We start from the raw sequence: 23,838 nt of genomic DNA on the forward strand, positions 1-23,838 counted from the left end.
TACATGTCTGTGCTTTCAGTTCCAGCTCAGTTATAAAGCTATCAAAAGTCTCATTTTGCTGCTGTGTCCGAGAACAGAAGATGTATCTTTCATAGGTCTCATTCTTTTTGGGAGAGCAATGTGCATCAAATTTTTTTTAGCACATCTTCTAATTTTTCTCTGTTCTCCACTGGATTAAATACAAATGTATTAAATACCTCTATCGCCTGTGGGCCTGCAACCATAAGCAGCAACACTATCTTCCTTGCGTCTGGCTTCGTGCCGAATCCGATGGCTGCAATGTAGAGTTCGAATTGCTGTTTAAAAGTCTGCCAGTTGTAGTCGATTTTTTCTGTGAGATTCAAACGCTCTGGTGGCTTCAAATTCTCCATGTCGCTTTTCACAATTTTCAGCAGATCTTCACCATCCTGGTACCATGTTATGTTATAGACATTCTTATTATGAACACAGCTAGCTTTTGCTAGTTACTTTATTGAGCACATGTGGACTGGTACAGTATCTGTGGAGGCTTCCATCTTGACTGTTGCCTTGTGGGTAGCCTAGTGCCTCATGGGTAATGTAGTCTTAATACATATATACAGCTGGGTAGTGTAGTCTTATATACAGCTCTACACAGCTCTACGGCTCCACCTAGTGTCCACTATAGAATGACATGTTATTGATCATTACAGGCGGGACTTGAAAATCCAGCCCAAAGAGTCTTCACAGCAAGAAAAAAGGGTAAGACAAATGTCTTCACAATTGGCAGCAAAAGGCTTTTGTGCCTAAACTGGATTCACATTCTAGGCACGGCTAAAGAGCAATGTCTTGCCAAATATGTTACTTGAAAGACATTAAAAGCCAAGTCATCATTAACAGCAATAGAACAGTAGCTCTAATGGATCGACTGTCAAAAATTTACACTCTTCAGTATCCAAGATAAAATGATGTTGTGGTGCTAAGTACAGTCTGGGCACTATACAGTTTACAGTCCTACCTTTCAATATTTCTTTCCTAGTCAATCTTCTCCACTGATGGATCTGACACCTTGTTGGAATGCAGTTCCTTGGGGACTGGTCATCCTCCAGTACCTTTCTCAAGTGCCCATTATTCATGTGTGAACCATGACATTGAATGCTGGCAAATCATTCAGCTGCAGAGACCATTTGAGCAAAACCTGATCATGTTCTCACTCAACATTCACCCACTAGACAGCTATCAGAAGCCAGATTCCTGGTTAATTCCTCATTTCTAATCTAGAAGTACTGAAGGCAAATCTAACATGGAAAATTCCTGGTCTTGTTGGTTCAGTTGGTTAGACTTGCTGAGCCATTGGGGTAGCCATGTGGATCTGAGTATGGAGGAGTTTAACATTGCAGTAGCGGAGAGGTAGTTCTTTTTTCATTATCACTTACACATTGTGTCTGCACTTTTTCAAACAATTTATGGCCATATTGTCTATCCTAGTGTCTCAAACAATTTCTTGCATTAACAAAGGTTAGTAACTACAAATAATGTCGCATTTTGCTGCAACAGCATTGTTGCCAAAGGAATATAAATCATTTCCACCACAGAAAATAATCCTGTACTACCTCTGTAGATATCTCCATGTAACTTAATCCATGTTTTCCTATAATAAATATATGTAGTAAAGTGGACTAGTGGGTTCATGCTATGCCTAAATTAGGGGTAACGTTGTTTATAAGCAGGCAGTAATTAGCCTACTGAAATGTGTCATGCAAGAGGGTAGTTATTATGGCTTTCAGGCATCCCATGTTGCAGAATTCTGGCCTCTTGCACATCCCCGATTTTAATCGCTTCACCATTGGCAGCCGTGCCTTCAGCTGCTGTGACCCTAAGCTCTGGAATTCACTCTGCCTCGAACTCTTAAGATGTTCATTAAAACCTACCTCTTTGACCAAGGGTCACCTTTCCTATTGGCCCAGAAATTCAGGTCGGGGGCTTCCCGCGGGTGCAAGCCCCCGACCTGCACTTACCTTGCGCACCGGCCGTTGAGCTGCGGGCCCCCGTGGAATTGCGATCCTGGACCTCCTCCAACTGCTGGCACGCAGTGCTTCCGTATCCCAGGGGCGCAGTTAGTTCGATGCGTCCGCTGGGATCACGTGGGCCATGGAGAGCCAATGGTAGCAGGGAATGCTTCATTCATAAGTTTGACAGGAAGACCTGTCAAACCTATAAATACTATAAGCCCCAAAACATCACTAAATCTTCAAATAATTTTTTTTTTTTAAATCACATTTTTAAAATAAACTATAAATTACATGAAATAACTTTTAAACAAGAATTTAAATTTTTGAAAAAATTAATTACATTTTCTAACTGGGCTAAAAATAAACTTACCTTTCTTTAAAGTATTTAAAAATAATAAACCTGTGGAAATTTTTTTAATTAATTCACCACTTACCTTGTAAAAAGCAGTCGCAAGGCCTGCTTTTTACATGTCTAACTTCTGGAGACCTACCCTCCTGGGAAAACCTGCAAAACAAAAGTAAGTTCGATGCGCACGCGCTGCCTCTCCTGTGCACGCGTTCAACCTCTGAACCCCTTCTTTCAGGGGAATGGGAGTGCCGGTTTCCCACACATGCGCAGTGCATGCACAAAACTGGCACTTCCATTGGGCTTACGGGTGAGTACCTCGTGCGTACTCACCAGTGGAAACCCGAATTTCTGGGCCATTATTTCCTCATGTGGCTCGGTGTCAAATTTTGTTTGATAACATTCCTGGGACGTTTATGTTAAAAGGTGCTATATAAATTCAAGATGTTGTTGTGTTGCCAAGGAAGAATTGTACGATGTCTGCGAATAAATTAAGATGTGATTTATTGTTATGGTCAGTGATTTGAGTTTGCCTTCAGGTTAATCGTTTGCAGAAGTAAAATATATCAAATATCAGTGCCTTTCCCATTTTTTCTCAATTCTCTTTCCACTTTGTTCCCTCATATTTTGCAATTAATTTACTCAGTGTTTGCCTTTGCAGGATGCAAAAGTTGTGAACAGTCTAGTTCAGCATTTGATAGTGACTGTGGAAGGGGATGGAATTGGTGACAAGAATATGGAATTTGTTGGTGGGGGGTTGGGTGGTAGACAATGGCCGCAGTCTTTCCAATTTTTAACTGGAGAAAATTGTAACATAACCAGTTCTGGATGTCGGATAAGCAGTCCGACAACATCGGGGTTGAATGGGGTGGTGGAGAGGCAGAGCTGAGTGTCATCAGTATACATGTGGACATTGAGCCCATGAGGAAGAGGAGGGGGCCAAAGACAGATCCTTGGGGGACTCTGTAGGTAAAGGTGCTGGGGTGGAAAGAGATGCTATTGTAGTGGATACTTTGGCTATGATTGGATAGGTAAGAGTTGAACCAAGCAATGGCAATCCCACTGAGTTAAATAACAGAGGAAAGATACTGGAAAACAATGATGTGGTCGACCATGTCAAAGGCAGCAGAGAGATTTAGAAGGATGGAGTGAAAAAGCACCACAGTCAGAGTCAGAGTCAGAGTCACAGAGGAGTAAAGTAACCATTTACATTGCCAGCTAGCATGGAGGTCAAGAAGGGCAGCCGAGTGGTCAGCAGTTTAGTGGGAATGGGGTCAGTGGAGCAGGAGATGAATCTCGTGGACATTATGAGCTCAGAGGGTATGAAGGGAAATGAGAGAGAAACTATAGAGAGAAAGAGAAACTCAGGTTTGGGGTGAGGGGAGTGGGAATCTGGGGAGAAGTTTAGCTTAGTGGGCAAATAGAAGAGCGGAAGCAACAGGAGGCAGCTGGACAGATGCTCTAAATCTAGGTGATAAAAAAGTTCACGAGCTACTTGCGGTTTTTGTTGGAGGTGAGGGTGGAGATGTCAGGGGAGAGAGGTTTAAGGAGATGGTTAATCATGGAGAAAAGAAGCCAAGGGTTATCTTTGCTCTCCAGGGTGATCATGGAGTAGTGGGTGGTTTTGTAGCAGTTGGCGCAGATTCCATGGATTTTTAGATTATGACCATATACCCTTATTAAAAACTGGACAGGCTGTTTGGGGGGGGGGGGGGGGGGGGGCGGTGGGGGGAAGCTGTGGAAAAATACTTAAGCTGAAGGTGGTTGACGTAACCAGGTTGCATTCGTATGGTAACAGACTGTCCTTGGGAACAATGGCCCGAGAGGCCCACTCCCATGTCATGAACAAGGCTGGTGACTCATTGTTTCTGAAGATGAGCTCGTTAAGTTAAATCGGCTGGGAGATCGAAACGAGATCTAAACCATCCAAACCTGGGAGGAGGCATGAAAACCATTTCCCTGAGGCCATGTGTCCATTAAAACCATAGACAGCAGTCGGTGTATTGAGGGAGTATATCAGAGCGCCGTTTTGGATAGCTCTCTCTCTCTCCTGCCCTCCCCACAACGGAATGTCAAGAGGAGCTGAGCCTTGCTCTTCTAACCGAGACAGACTTCGACTCAGACTGGGACTCGCATGCCGCAAGGCCGATACGGAACCAGGTAGTCGAGACATACGGGAGGAAACTGCAAGCAAGATCAAGGGCAATCTAGGTGAGCATTGCCAAGCCTGCACACCCACAAGATCACTTAGCTGTGTGAGGGGGTGCCTGTATGTTCCTACCAAACCAGAGGGAGTTTAGCATTGGAAGGGTCCTGTGATAGTTTAGTTCACGGGAGGGTATTTTTAGGCTGTGGTAAGTCAGCACGGCAGGGGCTTGTTGGACAAGTCAAAGATGTACTGTTGTACAGAGTTGTGCAGAGTTGTACTGTTGTGTTCACACCGCTCGTACTGCATGCGCGTGGAGTGGTTTTGTCAACTTTAATAAACACTGTATGGGTGAGCCTGAAAACTCTGTCCGTGTTCCAATCTGTCCTCAGTAATCCCTATCATCCAGAACTTCTAGTAAGGAGGTTTGCGTACTCGCTACGGGTAGGGCAAAACCACTTTCGCCAATTATTGTTTGTGGCAGGGCCTATAGGAAAATGGCCATCGCAAAAACTGGTTACAGTTTTCACAAAGGGGAATGAGGCCTGCTAGCATTTGATATGGTCCAGCCAGATCTAGTGATAGATAACTAAAATGTAGTGTGTCGGATCGCTCAAGTCTGCACTCCTTGGATTTCAGGGAGCAAAGGTGGGGGCCATACCAAGGGGAATGATCAAGATAGGAGAGAGAAAATGTTTTTCTGGGGTCAAGGTTCTCCAAGTTGGAGATAAGGGAGTGGTTGAGAAAATTGATGGCTGCAGTAGTATCATGGTGAATGAAAGGCCAAAGGCTAGCCAGTTGGGAGTTTGAAATTGCAGTTATAAGTAACAGGGATGACGTCAGTTTTTTTCCAGGGCAAATGCAGAAGGAACTGGGAGTGGAAGAGGGCAGGGAGATATGGGTAGTGAGAAACACAAGGAAATGGCTCGAGATGGCCTTGTTATTAATGGAGTAGAGAGCGAACAGGAGATGGAAAATTCAAAAGGGTGGCTATTAATATGGGTTGGAGAGTTTATATGGAGGGAGTGGTTATGTAACTTGTCCAATGCCTCAGTGCGTTTATTCATTAAATTGCTGAGCCACAAATATCAGGAAGGTCTCGGATTCAATCCTGCTGTGAGTTGAGTTAGCTGATCTCAGCTGAGGCAGCAGTTGGGATATTGGTCTTTGTGCCTATGGTTTAGGGAGGGGAAGAATGGTCAAGTTTCCTGCCTCTGACCACTATCCAGTTGCTGGAAGTTGGGTGGCATGGACATTGGGTGAGGAAAGAATCAGGCTCAGCTCAGGGTAGATCTGAGGTCTGATTTGCCCCTTAGAGGATCCTGTGAGTTTTCTGCCTCAGGCTATATGCAGAGCCAGGGCACACCACTGACATAGGCCTGTCCCCTGGCTGACTTTGCACCCGAGATGCCTGTACCTGTGCTTCTAGGGAGTCTGAAAACCTTTAGATCGGCTGGTGGGTGTGGGAGGGGGGGGGGGCGGTGGGGTGTGCTGTTAAAATTTAATTGGAACTTCCCTTGTTGATCTTCAGATGGTTAGCGCGCTAACAGGCGCTAAGAACTTAGTGCCTCAGCGTGACGATTTTAGCGGCACTCGCAAAATTGACCAGTTGTTTTGCGGCGGCGCTAAACACTACCGCCATGATCTCCAGCGCCCGCAGATCATGACGTCAGTCAAGCGCTCCAGACTGGATATTGAGTCGTGCCCCCTGCCTTAGTGCCTGCCGCTAGGAACGACAGGTAGAGGTGAATGTTTTCAAGTCGGGAAGGGGTTTGGGGGGGGGGGGGGGGGGGGGGGGGAGGGAAAGTGCTATTCATTGAATGGCGGAGCAGGCTTGAAGGGCCGAATGGCCTACTCCTGCTCCTATCTTCTATGTTTCTATGTAAAGGCGGGCGCTTCCTGCCTTTTCTTGTCGGCAACATTTTTGGTTTTAACGCTGTCCTAAGGGGTTTTGGGCCTGAGCACCACTTTTAAGGTTCCTAAGCGCCGAGCTCTTTCCCTGGGCCTATCCATTAGTGCTTCCAACACAATTGCTTTTGCAGTCTCTCCAGGCCGAGATTCAAGGTTGCAATGAGCAGGGAGTGGCTGGCCAGCAAGATGGCCCCTCCCCTTTAAGAACTGGACAGCTTCCATGGTAATTGGCATTGCCTGAGCTTCGGTAGCGTTCTGAGGTAGCGCCTCGCTCCCTGACGTTTGCGCCTTGAGAGGTGTGTAGCACCTGATTTAGTGCTCAAATCACCTCGTGGCGATAGAGGCGAATTTTGCAGTCAGAGGCGATAATTAGCGCTGGGCTACCAGTCGACCCTGCAAAGTCCTCCTCACCAACATCTGGGGACTTGTGCCAAAATTGGGAGAGCTGTCCCACAGACTAGTCAGACTCACAGAATCATACCTTTCAGCCAATGTCCCAAACTCCTCCATCACCATCCCTGGGTATGTCCAGGGATGGCGGCACAGTGGTATAGTCGGGAAGGAGTGACCCGGAGAGTCCTCAACATTGACTCCAGACCCCATGAAGTCTCATGGCTTCAGGTCAAGCATGGGCAAGGAAACCTGCTGATTACCACCCTCCCTCAGCTGATGAATCAGTACTCCATGTTGAACACCACTTGGAAGAAGCACTGAGAGTTGCAAGGGCACTGAATGTACTCTGAGTGGGGGACTTCAATGACCATCACCAAGTGTGGCTCGGTAGCACTACTACTGACCCAGCTGGCCGAACCCTGAAGGACATAGCTGCCAGTCTGGGCCTGCGACAGGTGGAGAGAGAAGCAACAAGAGGGAAAAACCTACTTGACCTCGTCCTCACCAATCTACCTGTCGCCGATGCATCTGTCCAGAACAAAATTGGTAGCAGGGACCACCGCACATTGTGGAGACGAAGTCCCATCTTCACACTGAGGACACCCTCCATTGTGTTGTGTGGCACTACCACCATGCTAAATGGGATAGATTCAGAACAGATCTAGCAGCTCAAAACTTGGCATTCATGAGGCGCTGTGGGCCATCAGCAGCAGCGGAATTGTATTCCACCACAATGTGTAACCTCATGGCCCGGCATATCCCTCACTCTACCACTACCATCAAGCCAGGGGACCAACCCTGGTTCAACGACTAGTGTAGAAGAGCATGCCAGGAGCAGCACCAGGTGTACCTAAAAATGCAGTGGCAACCTGGGAAGCTTCTACACAGGACTACATGCATGCTGAAAAGCGGAAGCAGCATACTATAGACACAGCTAAGCGATCCCACAATCAATGGATTAGAACAAAGCTCTGCAGTCTGGTCACATCCAGTCGTGAATGGTGGTGGACCATTAAACAATTAATGGGAGGAGGAGGCTCCAAGAATATCCCCATCGTCAATGATGGTGGAGCCCAGCACAAAGACAAAGCTGAAGCATTTGCAACCATCTTCAGCCAGAAGTGCCGAGTGGATGATCCATATCGGCCTCCTCCTGAGGTCCCCACCACCACAGAAGCCAGTTTTCAGCCAATTCAATTCACTCCACGTGATATCAAGAAACGGCTGAGCACACAGCATCACGGCTGCCATGCTGAAGACTTGTGCTCCAGAACTAGCCACGCCTCTAGACAAGCTGTTCCAGTACAGCTATAATACTGGCATCTATCCGACAATGTGGAAAACTGCCCAGGTAAGTCCTGTCCACAAAAAGGAGGACAAATTTAATCCGGCCAATTACCACCCCATCAGTCTACTCTCAATCATCAGAAAAGTGATGGAAGGCGTCGTTGATAGCACTATCTAACAGCACTTAATCACCAATAACCTGCTCACTGATGCCCAGTTAGGGTTCCGCAAGGACCACTCGGCTCCAGGCCTCAGTACAGCCTTGGTCCAAACATGGACAAAAGTGCTGAATTCCAGAGGTGAGGTGAGAGTGACTGCCCTTAACATCAAGGCAGCATTTAACTGAGTGCGGCTTCAAGGAGCCCTAATAAAATTGAAGTCAATGGGAATTGGGGGGGAAAACTCTCCTTTGGCTGGAGTCATACCTAGCACAAAGGAAGATGGTTGTGGTGGTTGGAGGTCAATTATCACAGCCCCAGGACATCGCTGCAGGAGTTCCTCAGGGCAGTGTCCTAGGCCCAACCATCTTCAGCTGCTTCATTAATGACCTTCCCTCCATCATAAGGTCAGAAGTGGGGATGTTCGCTGATGACTGCACAGTGTTCAGTGCCATTCGCAATTCCTCAGATAGTGAAGCAGTCCATGCCCGCATGCAACAAGACCCGGACGACATTCAGGCTTGTGCTTTTTTTTTATTTTTTTAAACTTCGTTTATGGGATGTGGGAGTCGCTGGCAAGGCCAGCATTTATTGCCCATCCCTAATTGCCCTTGAGAAGGTGGTGGTGAGCCGCCTTCTTGAACCGCTGCAGTCCGTGTGGTGAAGGTAGGGAGTGCCAGGATTTTGATCCAGCAACGATGAAGGATCAGCGATATACTTCCAAGTCAGGATGGTGTGTGACTTGGAGGGGAACTTGGAGGTGGTGGTGTTCCCGGGCACCTGCTGCCCTTGTCCTTCTAGGTGGAAGAGTTTGCGGGTTTGGGAAGTGCTGCCGAAGAAGCCTTGGTGAGTTACTGCAGTGCATCTTGTAGATGGCACACACTGCAGCTTGGGCTGATAAGTGGCAGGTAACATTTGCGCCACACAAGTGGCAGGCAATGACTATCTCCAACAAGCGAGCGTCTAACCAGCACCCTTTGACATTCAACGGCATTACTATTGACAAATCCCCCACCATCAACATCCTGGGGTCACCATTGACCAGAAACTTAACTGGACCAGCTACATAAATACTGTGGCAAAAAGAGGTCAGAGGCTGGGTATTCTGCAGCGAGTGTCTCACCTCCTGACTCCCCAAAGCCTTTCCACCATCTACAAGGCACAAGTAAGTAGTGTGATGGAATACTCTCCACTTGCCTGGATGAGTGCAGCTCCAACAACACTCAAGAAGCTCGACACCATCTAGGACAAAGCAGCCCGCTTGATTGGCATCCCATCCACCACCTTATACATTCACTCCCTCCACCACCGGCGTACTGTGGCTGCAGTGTGTACCATCTACAAGATACACTGCAGCAACTCGCAAGGCTTCTTCGGCAGCACCTCCCAAACCCGCAACTTCCACCTAGAAGGGCAAGGGCAGCAGGCGCATGGGAACACCACCACCTCCAAGTTCCCCTCCAAGTCACACACCATCCTGACGTGGAAGTATATCGCCGTTCCTTCATTGTCGCTGGGTCAAAATCCTGGAACTCCCTCCCTAACAGCACTGTGGGAGTACCTTCACCACACAATCTGCAGCGGTTCAAGAAAGCAGCTCACCACCACCTTCTCAAGGGCAACTAGGGATGGCCAATAAATGCTGGCCTTGCCAGCGATGCTCACATCCCATAAACGAGTAAAAAAAAAAAAAATTCCTATTTACACAACTGCTGCAAACATGTTCTGAATGTGCTAAAATCTATATAAAAGCTACACTGAGAAGTACAATTATATTAGAAGGGCACATGAGAAAAGTGGCACCAACTTAAGGTTCCTACAGCTCACATGTGTGACAGCACTCAAATATTCTCCCCGCTTCCAAAAACATTAACATATCCAAGAACAGTTTTCCCAGTAAACAAACCAGATAACAAAACACAAGGCTTTCACAAAAGACCTGACCACAGCCACAACAAACAATGCCCACTACGCTGATCACTTTTGTGTCAGCCTTGACTCAGTGGAAGCACTCTTGCCTCGGAGTCTGACGATCATGGGATCAAGGCCGATTTCAGAGACCCGAGTACATAATTTAAGCTGACACTTCAGTGCAGTCCTGAAGCAGTCCTGCACTGTCAGCGGATTTGGACGAGATGCTAAACCGAAGCTCCATGTGCCCTCTCAGGTGGTCCTAAAAGATATCATTCAAAAGTACTTCATTGGCTGTGAAGTGCTTGAAACGTCCCAAGGCCATGAAATTGCAACATAAATGCAAGTTCTTTCTTTCACTGACGTGTCCCATTTCTGTGCAAAATAATTACAATTTTTTCTACCAAATATGACAATTTGACAAAAACAGTTGTACGAGAAAAACACTTGGTCCAATATTTCACTTACTACTTTTCCTACATTACAACAGTAACTACACTTCAACAAAAGTACTTCATTGGCTGTAACGCGCTTTGGGATGTCCGGTGGTCGTGAAAGGCGCTATATAAATGAAAGTCTTTCTTTTATCAGATTGGTAAAGACAACATGACTTATCAATGCGATAAACACTGACAACCTCTGTAGAACCAAAGGACATTGAAAATCACAATACAATGTTCATGATAGAATAGTGAATTCAAATGGCATTACAGTTCATGCAACATGAAGGTAAAACATTTGCACTTGATACAAACTTACAAAGCATAGTTACAACCGGAAATATGACATGTAAACATTCTCTGTGGTACCCCCCCAAACCAAACCACCAGGATTTCCAAAGGACATCAGCCCAGTCTCAAAAAAAACTGCATTTTTGAATCTACTCGTAAGTTGCTGTATAAACACAATTAGGTTCAATTTTATGATTCAGAAGATTAGTCTCTTTGATTGCATTAGAAATGTGATTCATCCAATAACATTATAATTGAAGCCTCATTGAATGCATCTTCAAACAACACATTCAATGCTTCGCTGCAGACAGCTGTCTACAGCACATACTGAAGTATATGAATCTCCTGTAACTACCATATTGCTGGGGTCTGCAGTTTAAATTGAAATGTGGGTTATTATCTTCAGAAACGAGATGAGATGAGACAATTCCACAATTATTGGACAAGTCATGCAGAACCATCTTTGAATTCTGGTAGTTTAACTTTAACAGGTCTGCTGCACATAACTCTGGCATTGCTGCCTGGATGACTGCTCCACAGCAAAACACACCTACATTTAAGAGCAAATGCAGTAAAGAAACACAAACACAGATCTTAAATAACTTTGCAGATTGATCGTTTTTCAAGGACATAACTGAATACGACGGGTATTAAATTACTGAACTTGAATAGAAGCTTGCACAAAATTACTGACGTGAGACAGGAACAAAGCAAAATGCAGCTTTAACACAATGGAAATTTTCCAGCTTTGGTAAAGAAAGTCAAGGTACACTTAACATGATTGAACATCTTACTGACACAACTGTGAAAATGTTCCCTGAATAACAATAGATTCCAGGCTAGAAACTCCATCTGGGCCGAGAACACTAAAATAATTTCATCAGCTACCAGCCCAGGATCTGATTTTCTCCAGTTGACTCAAGTCCTTAAGAAATTCCCAATTTGGCTGATAATCTGACTCGCCCAGACCTGTATTAAACTGTCACTGCTGAAATTAAACAAAAACAGATAATGTGAATAGAGACAGAGTGGAAGTCAAGAAGGGGAGAGACACAGACACTAAAAGTGATAGCCATCATGTTAGGCTTGCACTGAGTAAACAACAAAGCAGACAAAAGCTGCAAATAATAGGATATAGGAATAGCCAGAAAATGCTGGAAATGCACTGTGGTCAGTCGGTATCAGAAAGAGCAAAGAGCAAGAGTTAGTACAAGGAGTCATAGACTTAGCATTATCACGATAAGAACAGAGGAGAAGGGGGATATAGAAGAATTGTTTTCATACAGGGAATATGAAATGCTTTGCCACATGTGGCTACTGAGGCAATCTCAAAGTCCATGGAATGGCTCAGGTGGAAAATTAAAAATGGCCACCATGGTTCAACAGGGGGAATGAGGCACATTACTGGGCATTTTACTCTGTACCAAACCCTACTAATTCTGATCTGAACAGGTTCGACATTGACACTGGATGCCTGAAATGGACACTGCTCAAGCCCCCATTGTTTGATGAGTGCAAAATTCATACAAAAACAAACTGTTCAAAAAACAAAGTATTTGTTCTTCAGGGGCTTGCAAATTTTTCTCCTTTACATTTTAGTAGTTAAAGAGACAGTTGAGATAAGGGGTGAAAAACATTTCACCGTTAAAGAGTCTTATTGATTAAAGAAACACAATTATCCCATTAGAATTCTAATTTGATTCTAGCCACATGCAATAACACGAAAGAGTAATAAATAAAGGTGCATATGTGTGAAAGAGACAGGGAGAGAGAACTTCAACAGAAATTGTAGAAAATACCTTTCTAATCCCATGGTCAGTCAATATGAACTGTAATGGCTCAGATCCTGCACCTTAAATGCTTAAAAACACAATGGCCTGGATATTGTGGTCAGCGGCAAAGAGATGGCACTCGCCGCTGATCTCAAAGAAAGCAAAGATTTAGCAGGCTCTGTGGCGTTGGTTTCCCCTATTAAGTCGTTAATTTCATTCTGGTGCCATCTATACTGGATCTCTGGTGTCCAGGAACAGTGAAGTCATCAAGCAGGCTGAGCAGCCAATCAGATTGAAGAATTTTCACAGGCCACAAGGAAGTAAAAAGCACTAATTATCATTCACTTTTCAATAATTTTACAGAGAATGAAATAAAGATTGGGACATACACATGGGATTAAGGTAGAAGCTTAAATATCATCACCAAACTTTAAAAAAATTAATTTTTATTATTTTAAAATCTACAGGGGGGGGGGGGGGAAGAAAGTCAGTATCGTCCCGTTTGGGGCGCAATTAATCGGGCAGGCGCAAAGTTTAGCGCCTGGTGCTAATTATCACCTCCGACTGCAAACTTGGCTTCTATCGCCCCTGGAGGTGATTGGAGCGCTAAATCAGGCACTGCACACCTCTCTTAAGGCGCTAACGAGGAGCGAGATGCTACCTCAGAGCGCTGGCGAAGCTCAGGTGATGTCAGTCAGCAATGGAACACAGACACACTGGCGCTAGCCAGTTCTTAAAGGGGAGGGTCGATCTTGCTCTCCATCCATACCCTGCTCATTGCAGCCTTGAATCTTGGCCTGGAGAGATCTTTACATCAAATCTGTTGGAAAGAACAATGGAGAAGCCCAGGGAAAGAGCTCAGAGTGCAGCCCCCACAGTCTCTTCTAAATCGATGCAAGGAAGATCAAATCAAAATGAACCTGCAAAGTGCTGCTCAGTACCCAAAACTCCTCAACACAACGTTGAATATCTCCAGAAGTCTCTCTCTCACTCAGAATGCGTGGTGTAAAAATGTTGCTGACAGAGAGGCAGGAAGCGATCGCCTTTAAATAGCACTCCCCAGTCCCTTCCTGACTGCAAAATGCTCCCCTCAACCGGTCATTGCTAGCGGCAGGCGGTAAGGCAGGGGGCGGCACTCAATACCCGGTCCAGGGCGCTACCGGGGCGTTACGCGCTCGACTGACGTCACGATCTGTGGGCGCAGGAGATCGGGGTGGTAGTGTTTAGCGCTGCCACAAAATGTCTGGTTAATTTCGCAAGCGGCGCAAACATCACCGTGCCCGGGCGCTAGTTGCTTTGCGCCCCATTAGTGCCATCTTAAGGCGCTAACAGGAAGCGCAAACCAACTGAATTTTTCCCCCATGGAATTATCATGTAGTGGAGGGAATGACATCCCACACTTCTAAAATTAGCTTTTCAGGGCCAGAGAGGATGATAAAATAATGGCCTGGATTTTGCGGTTAGCAGCAAAGGGACGACGCTCGCTGCTGACCTCAATAAAAACTATCCACAAAGATTTAGCTGGCTCTAGAGCATAGATTTCCTCATTTCCAATGTCACTTTGAATTTGGCATTATCTACAGGAGCTCTGTGGTGTCCAGCAACAGTGTAGGCATCATCAGGCTTGTACGAAAGGTTGATATTTAAAGATATTTAGTAGGTGAGAATCATATATGTATAACTTTAAGTGTAGCCATTGACCAAATAATATCACCCATAATTACTCCTGGGTAACTAGAAAGCTAAGACTTGTTCAAAATGTAGCTGCAGACAGTTCAAAAGTTGTTTTGACTAAGTTTTGATAACAAACAACCACAGACTGCAAGTGAAGGTCAAATCATTAAATTGCTAAGAAAAAACATATCACTGTATAATGATAGCAAAATACTGCAGATGCTGGAAATCCGAAATAACAACAGAAAATGCTGGCCTGCTGAGTTTTTCCAGCATTTTCTGTTATCACTGTATAATGTTGTTAGAACTTAGAATTCACTTAACAAAACTAATTGCAACAATATTTAAAAGGATAATTAGTATAAATTCCAATAAATGAGAGAGATCATGGAAGTTAAGGTATTTATCTGGTAGATTAAAGTGAGATAGTTTGGCTACATCAAGACTAGTGAAACAGCACTGAAATAGACTGGGCCCTTGGTGTAGAGAAAGGCCTTGTACTGCTTGAAGCTAGAAATGAAAGAGATAAAGTGAATTCCACTGGGGTGAAAAGCTATAAACAAGATAACACGACAGCAGAACAGGGTTAATGGAAATATACTGGAAAAGGAGTGGCCAGGTTACTAGCCTTAACCGGAGTGACAATGGTATTTTGACCATTAGAACCAAAAGGTGATTTTGTTAAAGACACTGGCCAACTGAACTGTTGATAAGGAATGGGTTAAAACCTCAATATTCAAAGAACAGTTTCACAGAGTTTTGCTGCAAAGATAAGGAACAGATCTGCGACAACGTTGCCTGTGTCCGAAGGGCTCCAGAAACCAAGAGCTGCGAGCTATTCGTTACTATCGTCTAATGTTAAGTATTGATTACGCTGTAAGCTTAATAAATCTGATCTATTGCTCAAACATACTGGCTGCTGCCTACTTGTGTCTTGTCCAAGAGCTCGGAGTGGTCATACTGACTGACTCACAGGCTGATCAGCCAATCAGATTGAAGAATTTATAAAACTAATTTTTCAGGCCCAGAGCGGTTGTTCAACAGTAATTATGACTTAGTACACCATTTAAAAACTCAGTTACTCCTGATTGAACAAGGCTTAACATTTTCATGGGATTTTACAACGACAATAGTGCAAAAAAGTTGAAGTTCATGTCAAATCAGTGATTCTGTGATGATTGTATCTGTGAAGGCTGCAACAGCGCACTCTGTGGAAGAGCAGGGCATCACTGACAGCAATTCTGGATTTCCACATTTAATTGTGCATATATGGACACCAGAAGTTGCTGTCAGTTTTACCAGTAATGACAACGAACCCTGACAGTTTCGAGTTATTACAACAGCAAAATTCTGGACCATGATTTCCTGAATTCGCCAGTTAGCATAACTCTTAACCTTGTCCTGCCCTGCCCTCTTTGTTTCCCTTGTACAAAGAGGCTTGCTCATCTTTTCTAATTCAGTTGAAGGATCTCAATTCAAATGTTTTCCCTTCTGTCTACAGATGCTGGTGAACCTGCTGCGTCTTTCCAGCATCATTTTTCTAAATTTTAGATCTCCAGCATTCACAATTTTCTTTATTTTTAAAAATCTCTAATAGCTGTCTGTTCATGCTTTGTAAGAATGCTAATAACCAATACTTGATGATAGCATTCTGTGTACTTAATGATTTCTATATGTCAAGTCAATCTATGATTCAGATTTCTCTTCTGTAGCTTTTGTTTCCTCACTGGCTACAATTCATCATCAACTACTGACAACTTTCTTGCAGGACTATGGGGAGAGAGTAGAAGAGTGGGACTAATTGGATAGCTCTTTCAAAGAGCTGGCACAAGCACGATGGGCCAAATGGCCTCCTTCTGTGTTGTATGATTCTATGAGCTTTCTCTTATCACAGTTTCTTAATCACTAGATTGTTTCATCTCGGTTTCTGATTTACTCACTTATGTCACAATCTGTAAATCATCAACTTTGCAAATAGGCTGATGCAGTTCTTCTTTATACTTGTGTTTCCATTTTCCTGTCCCCATTAGCCTAGTTCTGAGTCATTGCATCCCTCTTATTCTGTTGTCCCACAGGACACAGCTATTCTGATTGTCAGTCCCTGTCTCTCCCTGACTTCCTCAGCAATACTGTATTTTGTCTGTAGAAGTCTAATATTTTGTGGATATCCTTTTGTTTCTCATCGATATTCTTTTGTTGTATCTTTCAGTAATCTTTCTAACCCTCTCCCCCACCTTCTCCTAAATATCACTCACGCATGCTCTGATTCTAAGATTGTCAAGTACAAGTGATTCAATGCTCAATAAATGCCAATCCAATCATTTAAAATACATTTTCATACCCTTTCTCTTGAGGATTCCCACAGCTGAGATTCTGGGCAGGTAACCTGTTCCCAGGTGGCTTTCATAGACATTCTTGACACAATTGCCTAAAAACCCTTTTCCTTGCAGACCATGTACAATCCTGTCTTATAATGGAACACTATCCAACTTATTTAACCCCTTGAGGAAAGGTTCGATAAAGTTTTCCACATTTCCTAAAGATAAATTTCATGATATATACTAGCCTTAAACAAAGTTGGCCTCAAGATTTTCAGGGCCTTACTCAATCTGCCCTTTTACACTTTGCCACCCAAGATTTTTACCACACCCAACAGACACCGTCACATAGAATATTATGCTTTCGGTGTGACTCAGGTCAGTATTTAATCTCAGTGGACCATCTATTCATTTACTGCTCTTGAAATTATGGTTATATGTAAACTTTGCTATTAATGTCTGATACTCTTTTCCAATTTATTGAAATTTTCTGTGACTTCAATATTCATGTATTTCTTTATCCATTGATTCTATCTATTTCTTTTCCACCAGTCTTCTCAAATCGAACGATAGCACCCTTTGTAAATTAATGGCCTTTGAGAGGATTTAGTGGCAAACGAGGGGAACAAAGTTCAGAGAAAACAGGTAAACTGAACCCTAAAAAGGTGTGTGATTTGTAACAGACAAAATATTTTCTTTTTCATTCCTTTTAGATATACAGCACTGATACAAAGGGGAAAAAAAAGAAATAAAGACTCATGGGGGGAGGGGGGGGGGGGGCAGGGGTGTCCAGAGGGTAATTTTCAACTTTATATAACCCACCTGATTTCCATGGAAATGCAAATCCGGCGTGTTCTATAACGGGCGGACAATCCGCCCCACCAGTTTCCCGCCCAAGTGGTGAAGGTGAAAATTCCAACTGATTCATCCTTCACTAAGGAGTCAAAGGAAAGCCTTGTGTCCTGTTCACAATGCACAGCTACTTTCTTTAATTTTATTTCATTGGCTGTAAAGTGCTTTACAATGACCTGAGGACATGAAAGGCACTATAAAAATGCAAGTTATTTTCTCTCTCATTTGTGCTCCTTATTTCTCTTCTTTTCTTGATCCTTCATCTCTGAAAAGCAGCAACTTTCAACATAAGTACCAGGTAAAGATCATCTTGAACAAGAGAAAGCCCAGCCATCTCCCCATGACCTTCAATGGCACCATCATCACCGAGGCTCCCATCAACAACATCCTGGGAGTCATCATTGACCAGAAGCTTAACTAGACCAGCGATATCAATAACATGGCTACAAGAGTAGGGCAGAGGCTAAGTACTCTATGATGAATGGCTCACCTCCTGACCCCTTAAAGCATATCCACCATCTACAAGGCTCAAGTCAGTCAGTGAATGATGGAATACTCACCACTTGCATGGATGAGTGCAGCTTCAACAACATTAAAGAAGCTCAACACCATCCAGGACTGAGCAGTTCTCTTGATGGGTGCCACTGCCACCTTGACTTAATATCCACCAGTGCACTATGGCTGTAGTATGTACAGTCTGTATTTCAGCAATTCAACAAGGTTATTTCAACAGTATCTCCCTCCTGCGTGGCATCTACCACAGAAAAAGACAAGAGCTGCATAATACCATTGTGGGAGTACTGTCACCACCTGTAGCAGTTCAAGGAGAAGGCCCACTACCACCTTCTCAGGCTAACTAGTGATGGGCAATAAATGTGACCTTGCCAGCAACACCCACATCCCATGAACAATTAAAAGGAATAAAGCTGTGATTTGTGCTGCAGTCTCAATATGTTTGAAAATCTTGTCTTCTTTATTTAAACATCATCAGGGAAAATAAACAGCATCCACAATTTTATCGGCAGGCTGGGGTTGTCTGCAGCCATGGGTTTCACGAGGTCCTGATGCCAGCTCTGATCTTGCATCCTAGTTTATACATCCTATATCAATAGCTTTTCCTGGCATAACATTTCTATTGGTCTTAGGAACCATCATACTCTATGTAACATTCTATCATCTCTCTCTTTCTCCGTCTCTTTCTGCTTACCTCAAGACCCTCATCTTGTTCCCAACCACTGATTGAGCCATTTCTTTTTCAAAGGTGTGATATAGCATTAGCTGTTTAATGTGGGAATCTATTTCACATAGTCACAATGTTGTGTGGAAAAATTCTTCTAATCTCATGGTTTGCTTGAGACTCTGGGCTGGATTTTCTCAATGGAGATGTGCTGGAGGCGGGACTTCTGGTTTCCAGTCCCGCCCCCAGCGACATCTCATCAACCTATGCTATTTTCCCTTGATTGGCCTTGTTAAGCCCAGGCTTACCAGCCAATTAAGGGAAAGCCAGTAACAGATGGCATCAGCGAAATTTTTTTGACAGATGAATTGTCAGCATTTGACAGCTGTTCTAAAGTGAACCCTTGCACAGAGGCTCACCAAGACCTCTCTTCTCAGCAGAAAGCAGATGGCTGCTGCATCAGAGAATGCAGCAGCCATTCTGTCATCTCTGCCATTCAGATGAGGCACCTCTGGATCCTCAAAGGTTGAAGCCTGCAAGAAGCAATGGTAAGGAAATTTTTTCCAACACTTTACACTCACCTGTCCACACTTGCACCCATCACTCACCTCTACAGCTGATATTTCGACCCCTCTCACCCCCACTACTCACCTTGCTGACCCTGGTGAGGTTCACAGCCGTCAGGAAGCCTGCAATTGCAGGCGTAAAGTGGGGAAAAGCCTCTAAGCTGCATGTTAACTACCTATTAACAGGCAGTTAATTGGCTCTAATCCCCTTCCCGCCTCAAGGAGATGGGTCCCTACATTACTCAGGGACCCCTTTCCCAGGAAGATGGCACGGAGACGGGTTGTGTGTGAGGTCGGTACCCCACTCCCAGTTTCTGCCATTTTCCCAGCAGTCCCGCCTCCATACCCACCTCCTCAGGGCTGGGAAAATTCCCCCCTTTGTAATTTTGTACTCATTTTCTCCAGTTCTGCATTCACCATCCAAGTTAAATAGCATGCCTACATGTCCATTATCCATTCCTGTAAAAATAATAAAAACCCAGATCATGCATTCTCTCAATATTCTTTTCTCTAATGAAAACAAGTGAGGTAGCAGTCTGGGATGAATTTCCCTCCAATATTTCCTTCCCTGTGGGGAAGCATCTGTCGTCCATTTTCTATATCCTTCTATGGCACAGACCAGATTGAAAACTCAGTGCATGCAGAAGTACAGCCACAAACTACATTGCATTGAAGCACTTAGGCATATAAATGCAGATACCAATCACTAAAACCATAATATTCAGTAATTCTACAAAAACTGGTTAGATATGTACTTATGCCAGCCAAGTTCTCATATGGTATTCACAATCTCAATAGCATCATCAGTGAGAAGCTGTGGGCAAAGCAGTGGTAGTATCCCAGATGAAATGATTATAATATAGGACAGCTGTACTGGCTGAAGCGGAGTGTGTCTGCTGGGGAATTGTGCGCGAAGGCCTAAAGGTTGAGAAGGAAACATATGTATGCATGTAAAATATATATTGTAATCAACCACCACCTGGACCGAAGGGTGTGTTGATGCAGGGGTGTGTGGGTTTTTTTTTGGGGGGGGGGGGGGGGGGGGGGGCGTGGAGGACACAAGCAGTCACAAGATTGGTAAATGAAATACAGCAGTTAGCTATGTTTTATTTTTAGAAAACGGGGAAAAAAGGTTCACGTCTGTCAAAATCCAAAAAACATACGATGTTCAAAAAATGAAGAACAAAACCATCACCTGCCCTGGGTGGTTAGGAAGGCCGTCCTTAATAAATTCCCTCCAAAAACAATAAGCCAGGGTTACTTTACCACTGGATCTTTCTCAGCCGGTCCAGGGATCATATCAGGCTCTCAGAACTAAACAATATTCCACCCGGGTGCAATAGTAGACCTCTCTGTGGCAGCTGCAAGCTGGGTTTTCAACAGCAATCTTAGCTTTCTCCTCAGGCACTGGCCCTGAAGGGATGCACTAGTTTGCCTTTTGAACTCCTGAGCTAATGGGTAGATTTGCCTCAGGTGTGTTGGAGGTGGGTGTGGCCTTCACCTGAATTGGAGTGAGAGGGGGACTTTGTCTCCATCTGGTGGCCACATACCGTCCATCCACCACAAACCGCCTCCATAGCTCACAATATGTAAAAAACTTAAAACTTGTATGTAGGCTGATGTCAGTCGATCTGCAAGTCCAGGCCCTGAGTTGAGGATGCCTAACATGAGGTGCCAAGACTTGAGCTCTACTGCAACTCTAATTTGACTGGACACTTTAGGCGAGTTACCCTCTGTATACAAAATCAAGTTTATGTAGTTATATTATAGAGACTGGAATTGTGCAGTAATATTTAAGTGTGACACAGTGTACCTGGTGTGTAAAATAAACAGCTGTTTAGACTCAGATGATATGATATTTCTATTCACACAGACATGACTGTAGAGTATTGCAGGCTCACAACTGAAAGATGCAAATCCTCAGCAGTGAATTTCATAGAGTCTGATCAGTGGAAAATAATATTTATTGAGTATGTGTTCATGTTTAGCAGAGCCAGGATTGCCCTTTTAAATTAGGCAGCCTTTCCACTCTTCCTCACACAGTGATTATTACAGTATCACAAAGACTTCAGAAATATTTGCATCATATATGGTATATACATGTTGAGATGGATGGGAGAAGGTCTAGATTACCATATAAAACACATTAAATAGAAAAGCTACTTCAGAGGAAAGTAGTGTTGTGCTAATCCATTAAACTAGCACTGAGCATAAGTGTAACTCTAATCTTGTTAAAGCATTGAATCAAATTGAAAATGTGTGGGATGGCTCGCAACATTCTTTTAGCTGTCAGTAAAATTACTGCTGCTGTTGTTGCCAGTGAGCCCACAGAAAATCTTTCTCAAAGCATTTGACCCTACTTAATAAGATGCTATCTCTGCTCCATTTCTTGCATTTAATATCTTTTTCTGAGAGTTATTTTTCACAATCAAAAATGTTTTTGGTAGGCACTGCATTATTTTAGATAGTTTTGCTTTCTGCAGTATTTGAGATAGTAAGAGGGGGCTATGTTGTAAAACACTGTGAAATGAACACTGAAGTTAGATCCCTACAAGTTAGAGGTATAAATCTGTTTTACTGCTGCAATTAAAAAAATGCACAGACTGAAACTCTAAATCAACCTTGTTCATAATACGAAGAATTTTAAGTTAATGTGAAAGTCAATTGACAATTTTAAATTTTATTCAGTTATTTAGGAAATGTAAGAACTTGGTAGTGAAACTAGTCTTTTAAGGAAAATGGGAGAAAAAGTGTTCCATAATGATCACTAATTAATTCATATTCTCAAAAACTAGGTTTCAAAGCAACATGATGCTGCAATTTAATTTGCAGGTTGTTAATTATGGAGCATAGTAGACTTTCTCGAAATTTTTGTTGAAAGAGGAATTTTGAGCCCTGTACATTTATTGTTTAAATGCTGGAGTTGCCACTGAAGCAGATTCTGTGATACTCTTTACTTTCCATCTGAACTCTGTGCTTCCTAATTAAGCAGAACATTTCCAACCGAACAATTTGATTTGAGGCATTCAAGTGATCAATCACTGGTGTGGACGAGACATTCAGCAGCCAATCAGATTATGCCATCTGCGATGCCTGAACACGAAATTCCTTTCTAGGTAAATCAGAGGCCGACAGTAGCGTCATGACCTTGTCTTGGTTGTTAGTACAGGTAGACTATCCTTTATCCGAACTTCCGAAAACCGAAAGTTTTTTCGTTCAGCGTAAGTCGTGCGCACGCTGTGCGCACGACGCCGCCCCGACCCCCCGCCGACCCCCCGCCGACCCCCCGCTGACCCCCACCCCCGACCCCCCCCGCCGACGCCGACCCCCGCCGACCCTGACCCCGACCCCCCGCCGACCCCCACCCCCGACAAATTTCCCAGTCTTATAAAATACCTTCTGAAATCCGAAATTTTCTGAAAACCGAAACACGGCTGGTCCCAAGGTTTTCGGATAAAGGATAGTCTACCTGTAGTTGAATAATAACAAGCTTATAAAAATCACTGAACTCTAGATTAATTTACTTATTTGATAATCCAATCATTTTAACACTCTATTCTTTTCTCAGTTGAAGGCACTGACTTCCTGCTGCAGTACAATTGCATCAGTGCCAGCATCACTTTGACTGAGTGGTCGTTCTTCACATGTAAACCAGTTAGTGAGTGTTGATGGCCTATTTGACCGTGGGGTTATCGCTGCCAAGCCAAATGCTGTCCTCACCCATCAACTACACGTGTGCTTTCCAACAGAAACCATGGGGTAGAGTTCATAGGTGGAAACATGGTCAGATTTAACCCTTTCCTAGCCCTGGAGCAAATGGATTAATTGTAGTACCTGACCACAATCTTCCAACTCAATAGTGAGTGGGAATTAATCATAGGACCTGGAAGTCTGTTTAGCTTGCTGCTACACCAAGAAGTGTAATACACATCTTTACATTCTTGGAAATGTTTTGGAATAATGTTACGGCCCAGAACTTGCGGTCCTGATGACGACAAACTGGCAGCAGTCGCCGTCATCTCGCCTTTGAAACTGACCCCAACTTCAGGATTTAGCGCTTGCTCAGCCTGACACAGAAATCTTTAAGTTGCGGTCTGTCATTCACTGCTCCTCCACAGGCTGCGCTGCGGACCCCCTCCCCCCCCACCCAACCCCCACCCTTAGTGCCAAAAATCAGTGAAATCACTGATCTGATGAAAACTTTTCCCTTTCAGAACAAATATAATTGTTAGAAATCTCATAAAAAGTTAGACCCATTCAAATGAGGTGTAACTGGGTTTTTAATGGCAATCAGAGTAATAACTACTGATAAACAACCATTCTGGCCCTGAAAAAACTAGTTTTATATTGGTGGAATGTCAAATTTCTCCATTAAGTTAAAAATTATTAGATTTTAAAATTAATTTTAAAACTTTTTTTTTAAGTTTGTTCATGATATTTCAGCTTCTACATTAACCCAATGTGTATGTGAAAAATCTTGATTTCATTAATTTTAATTTTTTTAAAACGTGATTGACTATTAGTGCTTTCTATTTCCTGGTTCCATGTCTGTGAGAATTCTGCAATGTGATTGGCTGCTTAGACACTTGCTGATGTCACAGCAGCTTGCACTATGGGATTCCCACA

The sequence above is a fragment of the Somniosus microcephalus genome, chromosome 6 (assembly GCF_052327205.1).
Source record: "Somniosus microcephalus isolate GS21.2 chromosome 6, FLI_Smic_1.0, whole genome shotgun sequence".
In the NCBI taxonomy this organism is placed as follows: Eukaryota; Metazoa; Chordata; class Chondrichthyes; order Squaliformes; family Somniosidae; genus Somniosus; species Somniosus microcephalus.